General features: G+C 40.7%; 2 long non-coding RNA genes across 2 annotated transcripts in view; one reads left to right on the top strand and one right to left on the bottom strand.

Annotated features, from left to right (window-relative positions):
* LOC133540058 (uncharacterized) overlaps window positions 1-19034 on the bottom strand; it is a 567296-nt gene that overhangs the window by 478237 nt on the left and 70025 nt on the right. The window lies entirely within an intron of this gene.
* Window positions 18310-19034, top strand: part of LOC133539490 (uncharacterized) — a 1254-nt gene continuing 529 nt past the window's right edge. The window contains exons 1-3 of the long non-coding RNA XR_009803403.1: window positions 18310-18395; window positions 18727-18822; window positions 18886-19034. This is a non-coding gene — a long non-coding RNA (uncharacterized LOC133539490). The remainder of the gene's footprint in view (window positions 18396-18726; window positions 18823-18885) is intronic.

The raw sequence follows: 19034 nt of genomic DNA, 5'->3' as shown, positions 1-19034 counted from the left end.
GCATGTTAGCATCGATTAGCTGGCAGTCAACATCAACAAAACTCACCTTTGTGATTCCGTTGACTATCGTTGCAAATGCATCTGCAGGTTATCCATACATCTCTGTGCCATGTCTGCCTTAGCATCGCCGGTCAAATGTGGAGACACTCTGGCACATTCAATGGGGGTCTGGCGGGAGACACTTTGGCATCTTCGGGCCAGTGGTGCAACTTGAATCCCTCCCTGTTAGTGTTGTTACAACCTCCGACAACACACCGTCGAGGCATGATGTCTCCAAGGTTCCAAAAAATAGTTGAAAAAACGGAAAATAACAGAGCTGAGACCCGGTGTTTGTAATGTGTTGAAAATGAAAATGGTGGGTGTGTTACCTCGGCGACGTCACATTCTGACCTCATCGCTTCCAGCGCGATAAACAGAAAGGCGTTTAATTCGCCAAAATTCGCCCATTTAGAGTTCGTAAATTGGTTAAAAAAATAGATGGCCTTTTTTCTGCACCATCAAGGTATATATTGACGCTTGCATAGGTCTGGTGATAATGTTCCCCTTTAAAGTTTTCTAATAAAACTGTGACTTTGGTTGACTAAAATGACGACTCTTTTCATACAATTGCCAACATTTTAGGCATTTCTTGTAAAATTGCGACTGTTATTGAGTAAAATTCAAACTTTTCTCATAATATTCCACAAATGTTCAGTTATTCATGTAAAATTTTGACTTGCGTTGAGTAAAATGACAACTTTTATTGTAATACTTGTGACTCATTTTACATAAGTTTTTTCATATGTGCATAGTATGTATATAATATTCATGGTGTAAATACACTTCTTTATATATCTGGAAAGGGTGGTCTTAAAGAGGTAGGCATTTTTCTCAAGTCTTAAGAAGGTAACAAATACAAGAGTGTGTGTGTGTGTGTGTGTGTGTGTGTGTGTGTGTCAGGAGCCAAGCCCGTCTTCAATTATTCACCCATGATGGCTTTTCAACTCTCTGCCTCTCAAGCTGTGCTCTCCTTTTTCCAACTTTGCTCTTTTTTCCTCACTCCTTCCCGCCTCTCTTCTCTCTTCTCTCCGCCCGCCTTTCATGCCTCCAACCTTCCACGCTCTGCATCCTATTTACATCGCCGGCAATCTTCAGCTTCCCCGTCTCCACTCGACAAGTGACGGGCGCGCGTCTCTCCCTCTCGCCCTTCAACCGAGCCGTGCGAACTCTCCACCTTTCCGTGCACAATCTCGTCCCGTGTAGGGGGTCGGGGGGTTGGGGGTACCTGTAGGCATCAGCGTGCCACTTTTGATCATTGCCTTTGCCGGGAAGCCTCATCGCCGCGCTCTGCCTCGCAGGCAGAATGAGCGAGAATGAAAGGAAGGCAGAAGAGAGGAAGGTGATGTCAGGTCTGGGGAGCTCCCGACTTGACGCACTTCGCCAATAAACAGCTTTGACGACATGCGTGCGTTCCGTGCTTTTAAAGTATTTTTAGAAGGGTGCGCACGAAAATTGCAATTCTTTTACATCCTGATTCTAAATCTATTCAAAATTTTCCAAATCTGATAAAACAAACTTTGCAGCCTGCAGTCATGTGTTCCATGCATTTTGCCACAAAACCAAACCACTGACAACACTATTTTATTATTTTGGTGCACACAAAAATTGCGAGTCTTTTGAATCCCAATTCTAAAGCTAATCATCCTTTTCCTAATTTGATTAAACAAACTTTGCAGCCTGCAGTCATTTGTTCCAAGCATGTTGCCACAAAACCAAACCACTGACAACATTATTTGTTTTCCATAGTGTACACAAAAATTGCGATTCTTTTTCATCCTGACTGTAAATCTATTCAATATTGTCCAAATTTGACTAAACAAACTTTGCAGCCTGCAGTCATGTGTTCCATGCATTTTGTCACAAAACCAAACCACTGACAACACTATTTCATTATTTTGGTGCAAACAAAAATTGCGAGTCTTTTGAATCCCGATTCTAAAGCTAATCATCCTTTTCCTAATTTGATTAAACAAACTTTGCAGCCTGCAGTCAATTCTTCAACACCTGTTGCCACAAAACCAAACCACAGACAACATTGTTTGTTTTCTATGGTGCAGACAAAAATATCTTTTTTTTTTTCATCCTGACTCTAAATCATTTCAATATTTTCCAAATTTGACTAAACAAACTTTGCAGCCTGCAGTCATTTGATTCAAACTCATTGCCAAAAAAACAAACCACAGACAACACTTTTTTTCCCCCTAAGTGCACACAAAAAATTGCAATTCTTTTTCATCCGGATTCTAAATCTCATCAAAATTTTCCAAATTCGTTGAAAAAAACTTTGCAGACTGCAGTCATTTGCTCCACGCCTGTTGCCACAAAACCAAACAACGGACAACACATTTTTCTATGTTGCACACAAAAATTGCGATTCTTTTTTGCCCTGATTCTACATCTATTCACCATTTTCAAAATTACATCCATTTTCTACCGCTTGTTCCCTTTGGGGTCGCAGAGGGCCTATCAATTTCCAAATTTGACGATGCAAACTTTGCAGACTGCAGTCATTTGTTCTACGCCTTTACCACAAAAGCAAACCAATGACAACATTATTTATTTCTATGGTGCGCACAAAAAATGCTGTTTTTTTTAAATCTCGACTACAAATCTATTCACAATTGTCCAAATTTGAATAAACAAACTTTGTAGCCTCCAGTCATTTGTTCCACGCCCATTACTACAAAACCCAACCACTGACAACACTATTTGTTGTCTAAGGTGCACACAAAAATTGCGATTCTTTTTCATCCTGACTCTAAATCTATTCAAAATGTTCCAAATCTGATTAAACAAACTTTGCAGCCTGCAGTCATGTGTTCCAAGCACGTTGCCACAAAACCAAACCACTGACAACACTATTTTTTCTACAGTGCACAAAAAACTGCGATACTTTTTCATCCCGATTCTACATCTATTCACAATTTTCCAAATCTGATGAAACAAACTTTGCAGCCTGCAGTCATGTGTTCCAAGCACGTTGCCACAAAACCAAACCACTGACAACACATTTTATTGTTTTGGTGCACACAAAAATTGCTTGTCTTTAAAATCCCGATTCTAAATCTAATAATAATTTTCTTAATTTGATTAAACAAACTTTGCAGCCTGCAGTCATTTCCTCCACACCCGTTGCCACAAAACCAAACCACTGACAAACATTATTTTTTTTTACGGTGCACACAAATATTGCAATTCTTTTTCATCGTGACTAAATCTACTCACCATTTTCCAAATTTGATCAAACAAACTATGCAGCCTGCAGTCATTTGATCCAAACTCATTGCCAAAAAACCAAACCACTGACAACACTTTTTTTTTTTTTTTTTTTTTTATTTTTTTTTTTTTTTAATGGTGCACACGAAAAATTGCGATTCTTTTTCATCCGGATTTTAAATCTCATCAACATTTTCCAAATTTGATGAAACAAACTTTGCAGCCTACGGTCATTTCTTCCACGCCTGTTGCCACAAAACCAAACCACTGACAACACATTTTTCTATGGAGCACACAAAAATTGCGATTATTTTTCATCCCGATTCTAAATTTATTCACCATTTTCCAAATTTGATTATACGAACTTTACTGCCTGCAGTCATTTCTTCCACACCTGTTGCACAAAACCAAACCACTGACAACATTATTTGTTTTCTATGGTGCACACAAAAATTGCAATTCTGTTTCATCCTGACTCTAAATCTACTCACAATTTTCCAAATTTGAATAAACAAACTATGCAGTCACTGAATATGGGTTGAAAAGGATTTGCAAATCATCGTATTCTGTTTATATTTACATCTAACACAATTTACCAACTCATATGGAAACGTGGTTCGTAAATATAAAGGGAATACAATGATTTGCAAATCCTTTTCAACCCATATTCAGTTGAATATGTTACAAAGACAACATATTTGATGTTCAAGATGATTAACAGTTTTTTCTTTGCAAATAATCATTAACTTTAGACTTTGATGCCAACAACAGATGACAAAGAAGTTGGGAAAGGCGGCAATAAATACTGATAAGGTTGAGGAATGCTCATCAAACGCTTATTTGGAACATCCCACAGGTGTGCAGGCTAATTGGGAACAGGTGGGTGCCATGATTGGGGATAAAAGCAGCTTCCATGAAATGCTAAGTCTTTCACAAGAAAGGATGGGGCGAGGTACACCCCTTTGTCCACAACTGAGTAAGCAAATAGTCAAACAGTTTAAGAACAACGTTTCTCAAAGTGCAATTGCAAGAAATTTAGGGATTTCAACATCTACGGTCCATGATATCATCAAAAAGTTCAGAGAATCTGGAGAAATCACTCCACGTAAGCGGCATGGCCGGAAACCAACATTGAATGACCGTGATCTTCGATCCCTCAGACGGCACTGTATCATAAACCAACATCAATCTCTAAAGGATATCACCAAATGGTCTCATTAACACTTCAGAAAACCACTGTCACTAAATACAGTTTGTCGCTACATCTGTAAGTGTAAGTTAAAGCTCTAGTATGCAAAGCAGAGCAATTTATCAACAACATCCAGAAATGCCGCCGGCTTCTCTGGGCCCGAGATCATCTAAGATGGACTAATGCAAAGTGGAAAAATGTTCTGTGGTCTGACGAGTCCACATTTCAAATTATTTTTGGAAATATTCGACATCATGTCATCCGGACCAAAGAGGAAGCGAACCATCCAGACTGTTATCGACGCAAAGTTCAAAAGCCAGCATCTGTAATGGTATGGGGGTGCATTAGTGCCCAAGGCATGGGTAACTTACACATCTGTGAAGGCACCATTAATGCTGAAAGGTACATACAGGTTTTGGAACAACATATGCTGCCATCTAAGCGCCGTCCCTTTCATGGACACCCCTGCTTATTTCAGCGAGACGATGCCAAGCCACATTCAGCACATGTTACAAAAGCGTGGCTCTTAAAAAAAAAATAGTGTGGGTACTTTCCTGGCCCGCCTGCAGTCCAGACCTGTCTCCCATGGAAAATGTGTGGCGCATTATGAAGCGTAAAATACGACAACGGAGACCCCGGACTGTTGAACGACTGAAGCTCTACATAAAACAAGAATGGGAAAGAATTCCACTTTCAAAGCTTCAACAATTACTTTCCTCAGTTCCCAAACCTTTATTGAGTGTTGTTAAAAGAAAAGGTGATGTAACACAGTGGTGAACATGCCCTTTCCCAACTACTTTGGCACGTGTTGCAGCCAGGAAATTCTAAGTTGATTATTATTTGGACAAAAAAAAAAAAGTTTGAGTTTGAACATCAAATATGTTGTCTTTGTAGCATATTCAACTGAATATGGGTTGAAAAGGATTTGCAAATCATTGTATTCTGTTTATATTTACATCTAACACAATTTCCCTACTCATATGGAAACTGGGTTTGTAGATACATGAACACATACATACATACATGTATACTCACACATATATATACATACATATATATATAAACACATTTATACATATATATACACACACAGAAATACACACATACATTAATATATACATACACATACATATATATACAGTAGTTCATTTAATTAGTTATCAAAAGTACGTGAAAGTTGGACTACTACATTGTTTACTTCCATGATGACCTCCTTAAAGTTTTGTAATCAAATACCAAATCAAATATCAAGCAGTTAAAAATGCCAAGCATGAAAAAGAAGAGTTTTCCAAAAGCACATTGGTGAGGTCACACACTGATGTTGGTGGAGAAGGCCTGGCTCTCAGTCTCCGTTCTAATTCATCCCAAAGCTGTTCTATCGGTTTCAGGTCAGGACTCTGCGCAGGCAAGTCAAGTTCATCCACACCAAACTCTGTCATCCATGTCTTTATGGACCTTGCTTTGTGCACTGGTGCTCAGTCATGTTGGAAGAGGAAGGGACCCGCTAAAAAACTGTTTCCACAAGGTTCTGTCAAAACTATGGATCATGTTTTGTTTTGTCATGTTATGTTTTGATTTTGGACATTCAGTCACGTTTTGCACTTCCTGGTTTTGTTTGTTTCCATGCCAACGCATTAGTTCCCACCTTGTCACGCCCCGCACCTGTTCCTGATCATCACAGCCAGTATTTAAGTCATTTTCTTTCTGTTCATCAGTCTGGGAACTTCGCTTTCATTGCCTTTCATACTTCATGCCGTGCTTTTCGATTCATCCACGCCGAGTAAGTTTTTCTTTGTATTTATGCCTTTGATAGTATATTTTGTTTGTTTATAGATCAATCAATCAATCAATGTTTATTTATATAGCCCCAAATCACAAATGTCTCAAAGGACTGCACAAACCATTACGACTACGACATCCTCGGAAGAACCCACAAAAGGGCAAGGAAAACTCACACCCAGTGGGCAGGGAGAATTCACATCCAGTGGGACGCCAGTGACAATGCTGACTATGAGAAACCTTGGAGAGGACCTCAGATGTGGGCAACCCCCCCCCCCCTCTAGGGGACCGAAAGCAATGGATGTCGAGCGGGTCTAACATGATACTGTGAAAGTTCAATCCATAGTGGCTCCAACACAGACGCGAGAGTTCAGTTCAAAGCGGATCCAAGACAGCAGCGAGAGTCCCGTCCACAGGAGACCATCTCAAGCGGAGGCGGATCAGCAGCGTAGAGATGTCCCCAACCGATACACAGGCGAGCGGTCCATCCTGGGTCTCGACGAGCGGTCCATCCTGGGTCTCGACTCTGGACAGCCAGTACTTCATCCATGGTCATCGAACCGGACCCCCTCCACAAGGGAGGGGGGGGACATAGGAGAAAGAAAAGCGGCGGCAGATCAACTGGTCTAAAAAGGAGGTCTATTTAAAGGCTAGAGTATACAGATGAGTTTTAAGGTGAGACTTAAATGCTTCTACTGAGGTAGCATCTCGAACTGTTACCGAGAGGGCATTCCAGAGTACTGGAGCCCAAACGGAAAAAGCTCTATAGCCCGCAGACTTTTTTTGGGCTCTAGGAATCACTAATAAGCCGGAGTCTTTTGAACGCAGATTTCTTGCCGGGACATACGGTACAATACAATCGGCAAGATAGGATGGAGCTAGACCGTGTAGTATTTTATACGTAAGTAGTAAAACCTTAAAGTCACATCTTAAGTGCACAGGAAGCCAGTGCAGGTGAGCCAGTACAGGCGTAATGTGATCAAATAAATAGATAGTATTGCCATTGTGCTGTTTTCCTTCTAAGTTTTAGTATAGATTATTATCCGCCATCGGGCGCGCTTTTTTGTTTTGCCTTTTTTTTATTGTATTTTGAGTATAAATTAAAAAAAAAACGCCTGGCTCGTCCTGTAATCCCTCTGCGTCGAAGGAGCACAAACAATCCTAGTCCAGGTCTGACAGGTTCGGAGCATGGAATCGTCCAAAATGTTTTGGCATCATGGAGCATTGAAATTTCCTTAGTGCGTCTGCCTCACAATACGAAAGTCCTGCAGTCCTGGGTTCAAATCCAGGCTCGGGATCTTTCTGTGTGGAGTTTGCATGTTCTCCCCGTGAATGCGTGGGTTCCCTCCGGGTACTCCGGCTTCCTCCCACTTCCAAAGACATGCACCTGGGGATAGGTTTATTGGCAACACTAAATTGGCCCTAGTGTGTGAATGTGAGGGTGAATGTTGTCTGTCTGTCTGTGTTGGCATTGGTGACAATGCTGACTATGAGAAACCTTGGAGAGGTCCTCAGATGTGGGCAACCCCCCCCTCTCTAGGGGACCGAAAGCAATGGATGTCGAGCGGGTCAAACATGATACTGTGAAAGTTCAATCCATAGTGGCTCCAACACAGACGCGAGAGTTCAGTTCAAGCGGATCCAAGACAGCAGCGAGAGTCCCGTCCACAGGAAACCATCTCAAGCGGATCAGCAGCGTAGAGATGTCCCCAACCGATACAGGCGAGCGGTCCATCCTGGGTCCCGACGAGCGGTCCATCCTGGGTCTCGACTCTGGACAGCCAGTACTTCATCCATGGTCATCGGACCGGACCCCCTCCACAAGGGAGGGGGGGACATAGGAGAAAGAAAAGAAGCGGCAGATCAACTGGTCTAAAAAGGAGGTCTATTTAAAGGCTAGAGTATACAGATGAGTTTAATAAATAATAAATAAATAACTTCTTAAGGCAACTTCTTGAACAGGTGCGATAGTAAACGGATGGATGGACTAAAAATGCATGAGAATATTTTATGTTTTATACATTATTTTTAACACTATATTACAAGTGGAATTGTTCATTGCTTATCCTGTTAAGCAATGTCAGCTCAGATTTATCCGAGAGCCAGATGCAGTCATCAAAAGAGCCACATCTGGCTCTAGAGCCATAGGTTCCCTACCCCTGCTATAGTGTATCTGCTGACTAATGGGGGTGAATGTGACAAACATGAGCCCGTTCAAGGCGAGTTTGAGAGTAAAGAAGACAAAAGTTTGGACGTGGTCAGGCAAGCTGCTGGAGGCCAGGACGAGGTGCAGACAGCACAGATTGTTCGAAATTTTTTTGGAAGGCGAGTCGGTCGCCTCTGCTAAAGCGAGGACTGTGCGCCTCCGCCGTGGGTGTGCCAGCCGCCTGGACGTGACAGACAGATGAGTCACCGAAGGCACGACAGGCTGTGCAGACGGCGAGCCAGGAGACGACCACACCAGGTGGCACAAAAGGCCGGGACACCGGCGACGAGCACCTGTCTGCTTCTCGTCGGGGAAACCAAGCCAGCATGGATACTCGTGCGGAATAAGGACTTTTTTTCTCCATGATGTCATAATAACAACACAGTACGTGTCCCTTTTTGAACACTTAAAAATGAAATGAGATTGTCTCCATCACGTTTGTGCTAAACTTCATCCATTTTCTACCGCTTATTCCCTTTTGGGGTCGCTGGCGCCTATCTCAGCTACAATCGGGCGGAAGGCAGGGTACACCCTGGACAAGTCGCCACCTCATGTGCTAAACTTAATAGAGCAAAACATCTAATGCAGGGGTCACCAAGGCGAGGTCGCCCGTAAGGACCAGATGAGTCGCCCGCTGGCCTGTTCTAAAAATAGCTCAAATAGCAGCACTTACCAGTGAGCTGCCTCTATTTTTTAAATTTGTATTTATTTACTAGCAAGCTGGTCTCGCTTTGCTCGACATTTTTAATTCTAAGAGAGACAAAACTCAAATAGAATTTGAATATCAAAGAAAATATTTGAAAGACTTGGTCTTCACTTGTTTAAATAAATTCATTTATTTTTTTACTTTGCTTCTTATAACTTTCAGAAAGACAATTTTAGAGAAAAAATACAACCTTAAAAATGATTATAGGATTTTTAAACACATATACCTTTTAAATTCCTTCCTGACAATTTAAATCAGGGGTGCCCACACTTTTTGCAGGCGAGCTACTTTTCAATTGACCAACTGGAGGGGATCTACCTCATTTATAAATATCATTTATATTTACTTATTTATGAAAGAGACATTTTTGTAAACAAGTTAAATGTGTTTAATGATAATACAAGCATGTGTAACACATATAGATGTCTTTCTTTCACGAAGACAAGAATATAAGTTGGTGTATTACCTGATTCTGATGACTTGCATTGATTGGAATCAGACAGTAATGATGATAACGCCCACATTTTCAAATGGATGAGAAAAAAAGTTGTCCTTTCTGTACAATACCACATGAAAGTGGTTGGTTTTTGGCAACTAATTCATCCAGCTTCCATACACTTTACAAGAAAAACATTGGCGGCAAATTCCGTAGCTTGCTTGATTGACATTCACGGCACCCGAGGGTCTTGTGAGATGACGCTGGCTGCTGCCAGTTCATTATTATGAAAAAATGACAGGGAGGAAGGCGAGAAACACTTTTTATTTCAACAGACTTTCGCGCCGTCCCTTCCGTCAAAACTCTAAAGGCCGAATGCACATTTCCTATCTTCACAATAAAAGCCCTGCTTCATGCTGCCTGCGCTAACAAAATAAGAGTCTGGGAAAGCTGGCGTGCACAAGTGATGTGCACGCCAGCTTTCTGAAGGATCGCTTGTGCACGCCAGTTTTCCGAGACTCTGTATTTAGTTAGCGCAGGCAGCATGAAGCAGGGCTTTTATTGTGAAGATAGGAAATGTGCAGTCGGCCTTTAGAGTTTTGACGGGAGGTACGGCGCGAGAGTCTGTTGAAATAAAAAGTGTTTCTCGCCTTCCTCTCGGTCATATTTTCATAATAATGATCTTGCAGCAGCCAGCGTCATCTCACAAGACCCTCCGGTACCGTGAATGTCATTTAAGTGACGTCTTGGTGAAGATTGATGATCACTAATTTTTAGGTCTATTTTTTTTAAAAGCCTGGCTCGAGATCGACTGACACCCCCCCCGCGGTCGACTGGTAGCTCGCGATCGACGTAATGGGCACCCCTGATTTAAATCAATGTTCAAATTTTTTTTTTTTTTATTGTAAAGAATAATAAGTACCTTTTAATTTAATTCTTCATTTTAGCTTCTGTTTTTTCGACAAATAATATTTTTTAAATATTTCTTCAAACTAATTATGATTAAAATTTAAAAAAAATAGTCTGGCAAATCTAGAAAATCTGTAGAATCAAATTAAAGTCTTATTTCAAAGTCTTTATAATTTCTTTTAAATTTTTTGTTCTGGAAAATCTAGAAGAAATAATGATTTGTCTTTGTTAGAAATATAGCTTGGTCCAATTTGTTATATATTCTAACAGAGTGCAGATTGGATTTCAACCTATTTAAAACATGTCATCAAAATTCTAAAATTAATCTTAATCAGGACAAATTACCAATGATGTTCCATAAGTTATATATATATATTTTTTTTTTTTCAAAAAAATTCGAATTAGCTAGTTTTTTTGTTCATTTTTTTCGGTTGAATTTTGAATTTTAAAGAGTCGAAATCTATGATAAACTATGTTTCAAAATTAAACTTTAATTTTTTTCCCATGTTTTCTCTTTTAATTCTTCCAATTAAGTGTTTTTTCAGTCATTTATTCTCTACAAAAAACCTTCCGTAAAGGACAAAAAATGTACGACGGAATACCCATTTTTTTTCTATATATATAGATTTATTTATTAAAGGTAAATTGAGCAAATTGGCTATTTCTGGCAGTTTATTTAAGTGTGTATCAAACTGGTAGCCCTTCGCATTAATCAGTACCCAAAAAGTAGCTCTTGGTTTCAAAAAGGTTGGTTACATATCGGAGTTATTGTGAGGAAATATGTGGAAATAAGTATAAAAGTACACTTAATTCATTGACCGTGTTACAAAAAATACCAGTTAAAATGTTGGATCTAGAGAACATACAAACACTTGATTTAAAGGCCTACTGAAAGCCACTACTAGCGACCACGCAGTCTGATAGTTTATATATCAATGATGAAATATTAACATTGCAACACATGCCAATACGGCCTTTTTAGTTTACTAAATTACAATTTTAAATTTCCCGGGAGTTTCGTTTTGGAAACGTCGTGTAATGATGACGTGTACACAGGACGTCACACGTTTTTAGGAAGTATGAACGCTACGCACACACACAGGTAAAAGTCGTCTGCTTTAAAGGGGAAGATTATCACATTTTCAAAAGGGTTAAAAACAATACAAATCAGTTCCCAGTGGCTTGTTGTATTTTTTGAAGTTTTTTTCAAAATTTTACCGGTCATGGAATATCCCTAAATAAAGCTTTGAAGTGCCTTATTTTCGCTATCTTCGAAACCACTGTCCATTTCCCTGTGACGTCATACAGTGCTGCCAATACAAACAACATGGTGGTTACCACAGCAAGATATAGCGACATTAGCTCGGATTCAGACTCGGATTTCAGCGGCTTAAGCGATTCAACAGATTACGCATGTATTGAAACAGATGGTCGGAGTATGGAGGCAGATAGCGAAAACGAAATTGAAGAAGAAATTGAAGCTATTGAGCGAATAGCTATTGACGCTATTCGGCCATGGCGTGGGTGTACCTAATGAAGTGGCCCATAGCATGGCTGCGGTTATTAGCATCACCGGTAAAAATGTGCGGACCAAACGATCAGGACTTTCGCATCTTGTGACACTGGAGCAACTTAAATCTGTCGATTGGTAAGTGTTTGTTTCGCATTAAATGTGGGTATCTAGTTTCAAATGTACATAAAGCTAGTGTTAGCATCAATTAGCGTAGCATGTTAGCATCGATTAGCTGGCAGTCATGCCGCGACCAAATATGTCTGATTAGCACATAAGTCAACATCATCAACAAAACTCACCTTTGTGATTTCATTGACTTAATCGTTGCAAATGCATCTGCAGGTTATCCATACATCTCTGTGCCATGTCTGTCTTAGCATCGCCGGTAAAATGTGAAGACACTCCGGCACATTCAATGGGGGTCTGGCGTCAGATTTCTTGCCAGTGGTGCAACTTGAATCCCTCCCTGTTAGTGTTGTTACACCCTCCGACAACACACCCACGAGGCATGATGTCTCCAAGGTTCCAAAAAATAGTCGAAAAAACGGAAAATAACAGAGCTGAGACCCGGTGTTTGTAATGTGAAAATGAAAATGGCGGCTGTGTTACCTCGGTGACGTCACGTTCTGACGTCATCGCTAAAAGACCGATAAACAGAAAGGCGTTTAATTTGCCAAAATTCACCCATTTAGAGTTCGGAAATCGGTTAAAAAAATACATGGTCTCTTTCCTGCAACATCAAGGTATATATTGACGCTTGCATAGGTCTGGTGATAATGTTCCCCTTTAACAGCATAATTACACAGTATTTTGGACATCTGTGTTGCTGAATCTTTTGCAATTTGTTCAATTAAAATTGGAGAAGTTACAGTAGAAAGATGGAGTTAGGAAGCTTTAGCCTTTAGCCACACAAACACACGGTGATTCCTTGTTTAAAATTCCCGGAGCTGGAACTTTACTATGGATCACAGCGCAGTCAAGCAGACATGGATCCCAACCGAATGTCAACCAGCAGGTTTCAGTGAGAAAATTGTGGTTAAAAAGTCGCCACCTACCGGATAAAAGCTGAGCTTGTGTCGTCCGTACAGCTGCCGTCGACACCCGTGGACGTACACTTTCGACTATCAGGTACTATTAAACTCACTAAAACACTAGCAACACAATAGAAAGAAAAGGGATTTCCCAGAATTATCCTACTAAATGTGTTTAAAAACATCGGAATACGTAGCAATGCTAACGCGTTTTTTTGTTTTTTTTCTAGTCCGTCGCTATCAATATCCTCAAACACAAATCTTTCATCCTCGCTCAAATTAATGGGCAAATTGTCGTTTTCTCGGTCCGAATAGCACTTTTTGTTGGAGGCTCCCATTAAAAACAATGTGAATATATGAGGACCTATCACGCCAAATTTCTTCTCCCTACAAACCCCCCCCCATTTACTTCCGGGGTCATGATTAATACAGACGTTTTGTTAACTCTATATTTTAAAAATATAACGCTATATTATAAAAATAGACGTTTTGTTAACGCTATATTATTTAAAAAAAATGTAAAAACAATTTACAAACACAAGCTATGGGATGACATAAGAGGAAACGTGACCCCGGAAATAAATGCGTCATCCCATAGCTTGAGTTTGTAAATTGTTTCTTAATTTTTTTTACACTACAGCGTTAAGAAAATGTCTGTATTTTTATAATATAGCGTTATGTTCTCGCTCGCGCTCTGACTCCAGCCCCAACCCCGTCCCTCCTCCTGGCTGCTGCTAATAACAGAGCGACAGGTGATTAGATAACAAGGCCCAGGTGGGCCATCTACGCACCTGTCGCTGATTTCGAGGCCGGTCCTGGTACACCCCAGTTTGCTGCAGGCCCGCAGGCCACGCCCCCTCCATAGTTATCTTCAGAATAACAATGTTATTATGAAAAATAAGAGACCTATTATACTCTAGAAATGTTGGTTTTACTTAAAAATGCACGTGTTTAGTTGTGTTCAGTGTTAAAAAAAAAATATTATTTGGCTCTTACGGAAATATATTTTAAAATATTTGGCTTTATGGCTCTCTCAGCCAAAAAGGTTCCCGACCCCTGCTTTAATGAGTCAAAAATGTTAAAATTCCACGATTTAGTAAAATTGCAAACAGCTAAAATGATGCACAAAGCAAACTATAACCTGCTAGCCAAGAATGTACAACAATTGTTAACGACAAAAGAGGAGAAATATAATCTTAGAGAAAAATGTTATTTAAAACATTTGTATGCACGTACAACACTTAAGACCTTCAGTATATCTGTTTGTGGAATTACATTTCAGAATGGATTAAACAAATAAATCAAACAATGCACTAATATGATCCACTTCAAGAAACTCTTCAAACTTAAAGAAGGACCATGACAAACTATAACTTACTTCACAAATTATTATCTATGTTTAATGCGATTACTTAAGGAGTATATTCTGAATAAATGGGCAATCAGGGACAGGTGAGGAGAATAGCGCTTGGAAGCAGGGCTCAAGTCACCGCAGAACACCCAAGACAGGAAGTAGGGCAACTGCACTAAACAGGAAGAAACACCAAACACTGTAAGAAAAGCCCGAAACTGTCCCGCTAGTGACGCTAGTGTGTGCTTAGCTGTTGTGTAGTTGCATGCCCCTACTAGCCTGTAGCCTCGCAGGTGTTTACCTTTTGTAAGTTCAAGTACCAATGATTGTCACACACACACACACACACACACACACACACACACACACTAGGTGTGGCATTTGACCAATCACCCCCCCCCCCCCTCACCCCCCCTGGGAGGTGAGGGGAGCAGTGAGCAGCAGTGGTGAACACACCCGGGAGTCATTTTCGGTGATTTAACCCCCAATTCCAAGCCTTGATGCTGAGTGCCAAGCATTCAGGTAATGGCTCCCATTTTTATAGTCTTTTGTATGACTCGGCCGGGGTTTGAGCACACACCCTGCCCATCTCAGAGCGGACACTCTAACCACTGGACCACTGCGCAGTAAATGGCTTGACTAAAAAAAGAAGAAATGTGTTGATGAAAGGCCGTTTAGATGCTAACTTGGATGTAGAAGAAAGTAAACACGCTGCAGGACGCCATTCTTGTTTGTTGCTGATATTGGAGGCAACGGCCAACACTGCTGCTCACTGCTCCCCTCAACTCCCAGGGGGTGATCAAGGGCGATGGGTCGAATGCAGAGAATTTTTTCGCCACACCTAGTGTGTGCGTGTGTGTGTGTGTGTGTGTGTGATTGACTACTTCAACTTTTTAAAATAGCCGCACACTCCAAACTGGAGTCGGTTGCTCGTTTTAGTTATTTTTAGGGACCAAATGTCCCTTTGGTACAGAGGACCCTATTGTATTTCTAAGCTTTTATTATTATTATACCGCCGCCACTTTGAGCTGTAATTTGACCCCTTTAACATGCTTCAAAACTCATCAAAATTTTACACACATCAGGACTGGCGAAAATTGCCAATTAATAAAAAAAAAAAACCCCCACAACTCAAAATTGCGCTCTCTAAGAAAAAGCACGGATAAAACTGCTTGTAACTTCTGTAGAGACATGAAACAAAAACCTCTATGTAGGTCTCACTTAGACCTACATTTCATACACTTACATCCTTCAGCAAAAATCAACAGGAAGTTGGCAAAAACCCCTTCAAAACAAAACTATCCTAAAAAATGTAATTTTTGCTTCTTTGAGCTGTAATTTGACCCCCTTAAAATCCTTTAAAACTCACCAAACTCAACACACATCAGGACTGGTGAAAATTGCGATCTAATAAAAAAAAAAAAAAAAAACTCAAAATTGCGCTCTAGCGTCCCCGAGGAATAAAACACTGATAAACTGCTCTTGGGAAAAAACACAGACAAAACTGTAACGTCCGGTAGGAATGTCATTGAGACATGAATCAAAAACCTCTATGTAGGTCTCACTTAGACCTACATTTCATTATTTGACATCCTTCAGCAAAAATCAACAAGGAGTTGGCAAAAACTCCTACAAAACAAAACTTTCCTAAAAAATGTAATTTTTGCTTCTTTGAGCTGTAATTTGACCCCCTTAAAATCCTTCAAAACTCACCAAACTCAACACACACATCAGGACTGGTGAAAATTGCGATCTAATAAAAAAACTAAACCCCAAGACTCAAAATTGCGCTCTAGCGTCCCCTAGGAATAAAACACTGACAAAACTGCTCTTGGGAAGAAAACACAGACAAAACTGTTTGTAACTTCCGGTAGGAATGTCGTAGAGACATGAAATGAAAACCTCCATGTAGGTCTCACTTAGACCTACATTTCATTATTTGACATCCTTCAGCAAAAATCAACAAGAAGTTGGCAATTACCCCTTCAAAACAAAAGTTTTGAAAAACCTTTTTTCAAACATTATCTCCTCTGAGCGCGTTTGTTGTGTCGGCTTCAAACTCGCACAGGAAAGAAATTGAACCCTTCTGATTAAAAGTTGCGCAAAGAGTTTTTGTAACTGCTCCAGTTTTGATTTTACGAGCCTTTTACGGTTGCGCTGCTGCCGTCTCAAGATGGCCGCTTAAAAGCAGGACGCCCCTAGCGTGACCACACAATGCAGAGAAGGTAGGTACTGTGCGGGTAAAGATATGTTGACTGGGTGAAAGAAGGAGGCACAAGTTTGACTCCAGGATACAGAGAAGGTAGGTCATGTGCAGGTAAAGATATGTTGTCTGGGTGATGGCAGGAAGCCCCAGCATGTATGGGTGAAAGAAAGAAGCACCAGTGTGACCCCAGGATGCAGGGAAGGTAGGTAAAGTGCAGGTAAAGATATGTTGAATGGGTAAAGGCAGGAAACACCAGCAAAAGTCGGTCCCATCCAATCGCTGCTTGCAGCTTTAATTTTATTTTGTTTTTTTGTTTCCTGGCACAAGCGATACGATCTGGAGCTTTTGTTTTAGCCTCATTGTATTTCATAACTGTTCACCACTTTTTACCTCATTATGTCTGCGGCGAGCACGGCTCGACTTTTACGCATGAGCGTGCATATGTGAGGAGGAGATTGTGTGCACTCGTGTGTGTGTGTGTGTGTGTGTGTGTGCTATTTGTAATCTTAGGGGGAAAGTGTGCAGTGCGTGTGTCACATGTGTGTGTGTGTGTGTGTGTTCCTCGTCAGCCTCTGAGCCAACCCCATTGAGGTTTCCCCCTCCTCGGACTAACACACCCCATGTCTAACTACCTCTCTTTCTGCACACACACACACACACACAAACACACACACACACACACACACACACACACACACAACCGTCCCCCTTTGCCCCCCCCCCCCCCCCCCCCCCCTTATGCCCTCTTTAACCACGACACTTTGCATCAAGCAGAAATGAACGCAGACGATGCGTTGACTGTCTGGGGGTAGATAGATGTGGGGATGACACTAGAGATGTGGAGCTTTGAGGGGTGCTGCGGGGCGTTTGTATAGATGTGTGCATTTCAAAGATGTGCTATTGAGTGTGTGTGTGTGTCTATTCCACAGTATATGTGTGCAGAAGATATTGGTAGCCGCATCAACAATATGATTGGCCTGAATGACTGGATAGGATATTTATCTGTTTTTTTTTTAATTTACAGTAATATGGACCCCAGAAAGCGAAACCAGTGCGAAGCTACATCAATCGAAAGCAGAACAACTGCCCATCCAATCCCCTTTAATTTTTTTTTTTTTTTTGTCCTGTCCAGCTTCTCAGGCAGATCATATAGTTGATGTAGATGCCCATATCGGCTGTTCAGATTTACTTTACAAAAGAGAAGTGTAGGATACTTCTCTTGTTGCCTTATTTGAATTTGACTTTATTAAATGTATTTATATTATCATTTGGTGCAGCCGGGCCGGAGCAGGAGGGGATAGAAAGGGAAAAAAAGGAAGACGGAGGGGGTGATTAGACAGAGGGACAAAAACAACAACAGCAAATACAACAATAACAACAACAACAATAGAACACCACGAGCACATACAATATGTACAAATATGACCGTAAAAGTGATAGCAGATAAGCAGTTAGTGAAATAAATAATATAGTAATGACAATGAGCATTTTTACACTAAAATAGTTTACCTCTATTATCCACAATACAGTTGTTCAAATGCAACAATACGTATACATAATGATAGCTAGAAAGATAATTAAAAAAAAAAAAATACATGAAAAAAAAAAAAAAAGAAGGAATACCGAAAGATGAAATCCCCTTAAATTTAAAATTAAATATGTTTTTTTATTTTTTATTTTATTTCTGGACACGCCCCTGCGCCGGCAAAGCTGCAGGCAATCAGTAATCAGCGCACTTGTGACAAATGAAGAAAGATGGCGTGAAGACCAGCAGACCCGAAGATCCAGTGCCGGAACCTAGTTCACGCCCCTTAGTAAGTCTACATTAATTCTGTGCAGAAGATATAGACAGCTACATCAACAATATGATAGGCCTGAGAGACTGGATAGGACATGCTAAAAAAAATAAGTGTTTGTTCATTTTTTATTTACAGTAATATGGACCCCAGAAAGTGATGCTACATAAATCAGAAGCAGAACAATTGCCCATCCAATCCACATCCTTTTTTTAAAAAAAAATTAAAAACATTTTTTTTCCTTTTATTTACAGTAATATGGACAACAGGAAGCACAACTGCTCATTCAAATCTACCTCCATTTAGAAATCCATCCATCCATCCATCTTCTACCGCTTGTCCCTTTCAGGTCGAGGGGGGTAGCTGGAGTCTATCTCAGCTGCATTTGGGCGGAAGGCGGGGCACACCCTGGACAAGTCGCCATCTCATCACAGGCCCAACACAGGTAGAAAGACAAGATTCACACACACTAGGGACCAATAAGTGTCGCAAATCAACCTATCCCCAGGTGCATGTCTCCGGAGGTGAGAGGGGCCTTTCCCCAGGTGCATGTCTTTGGAGGTGGGAGGAAGCCGTAGTACCCGGAGGGAACCCACACAGTCACCGGGAGAACATGCAAACTCCACACAGAAATATTGAACCCAGGACCTTTGCATT

The sequence above is a fragment of the Nerophis ophidion genome, linkage group LG21, assembly GCF_033978795.1.
Source record: "Nerophis ophidion isolate RoL-2023_Sa linkage group LG21, RoL_Noph_v1.0, whole genome shotgun sequence".
In the NCBI taxonomy this organism is placed as follows: Eukaryota; Metazoa; Chordata; class Actinopteri; order Syngnathiformes; family Syngnathidae; genus Nerophis; species Nerophis ophidion.
Note: the sequence above shows the minus strand (reverse complement) of the source record. Positions and strands in the feature narration are given on the sequence as shown.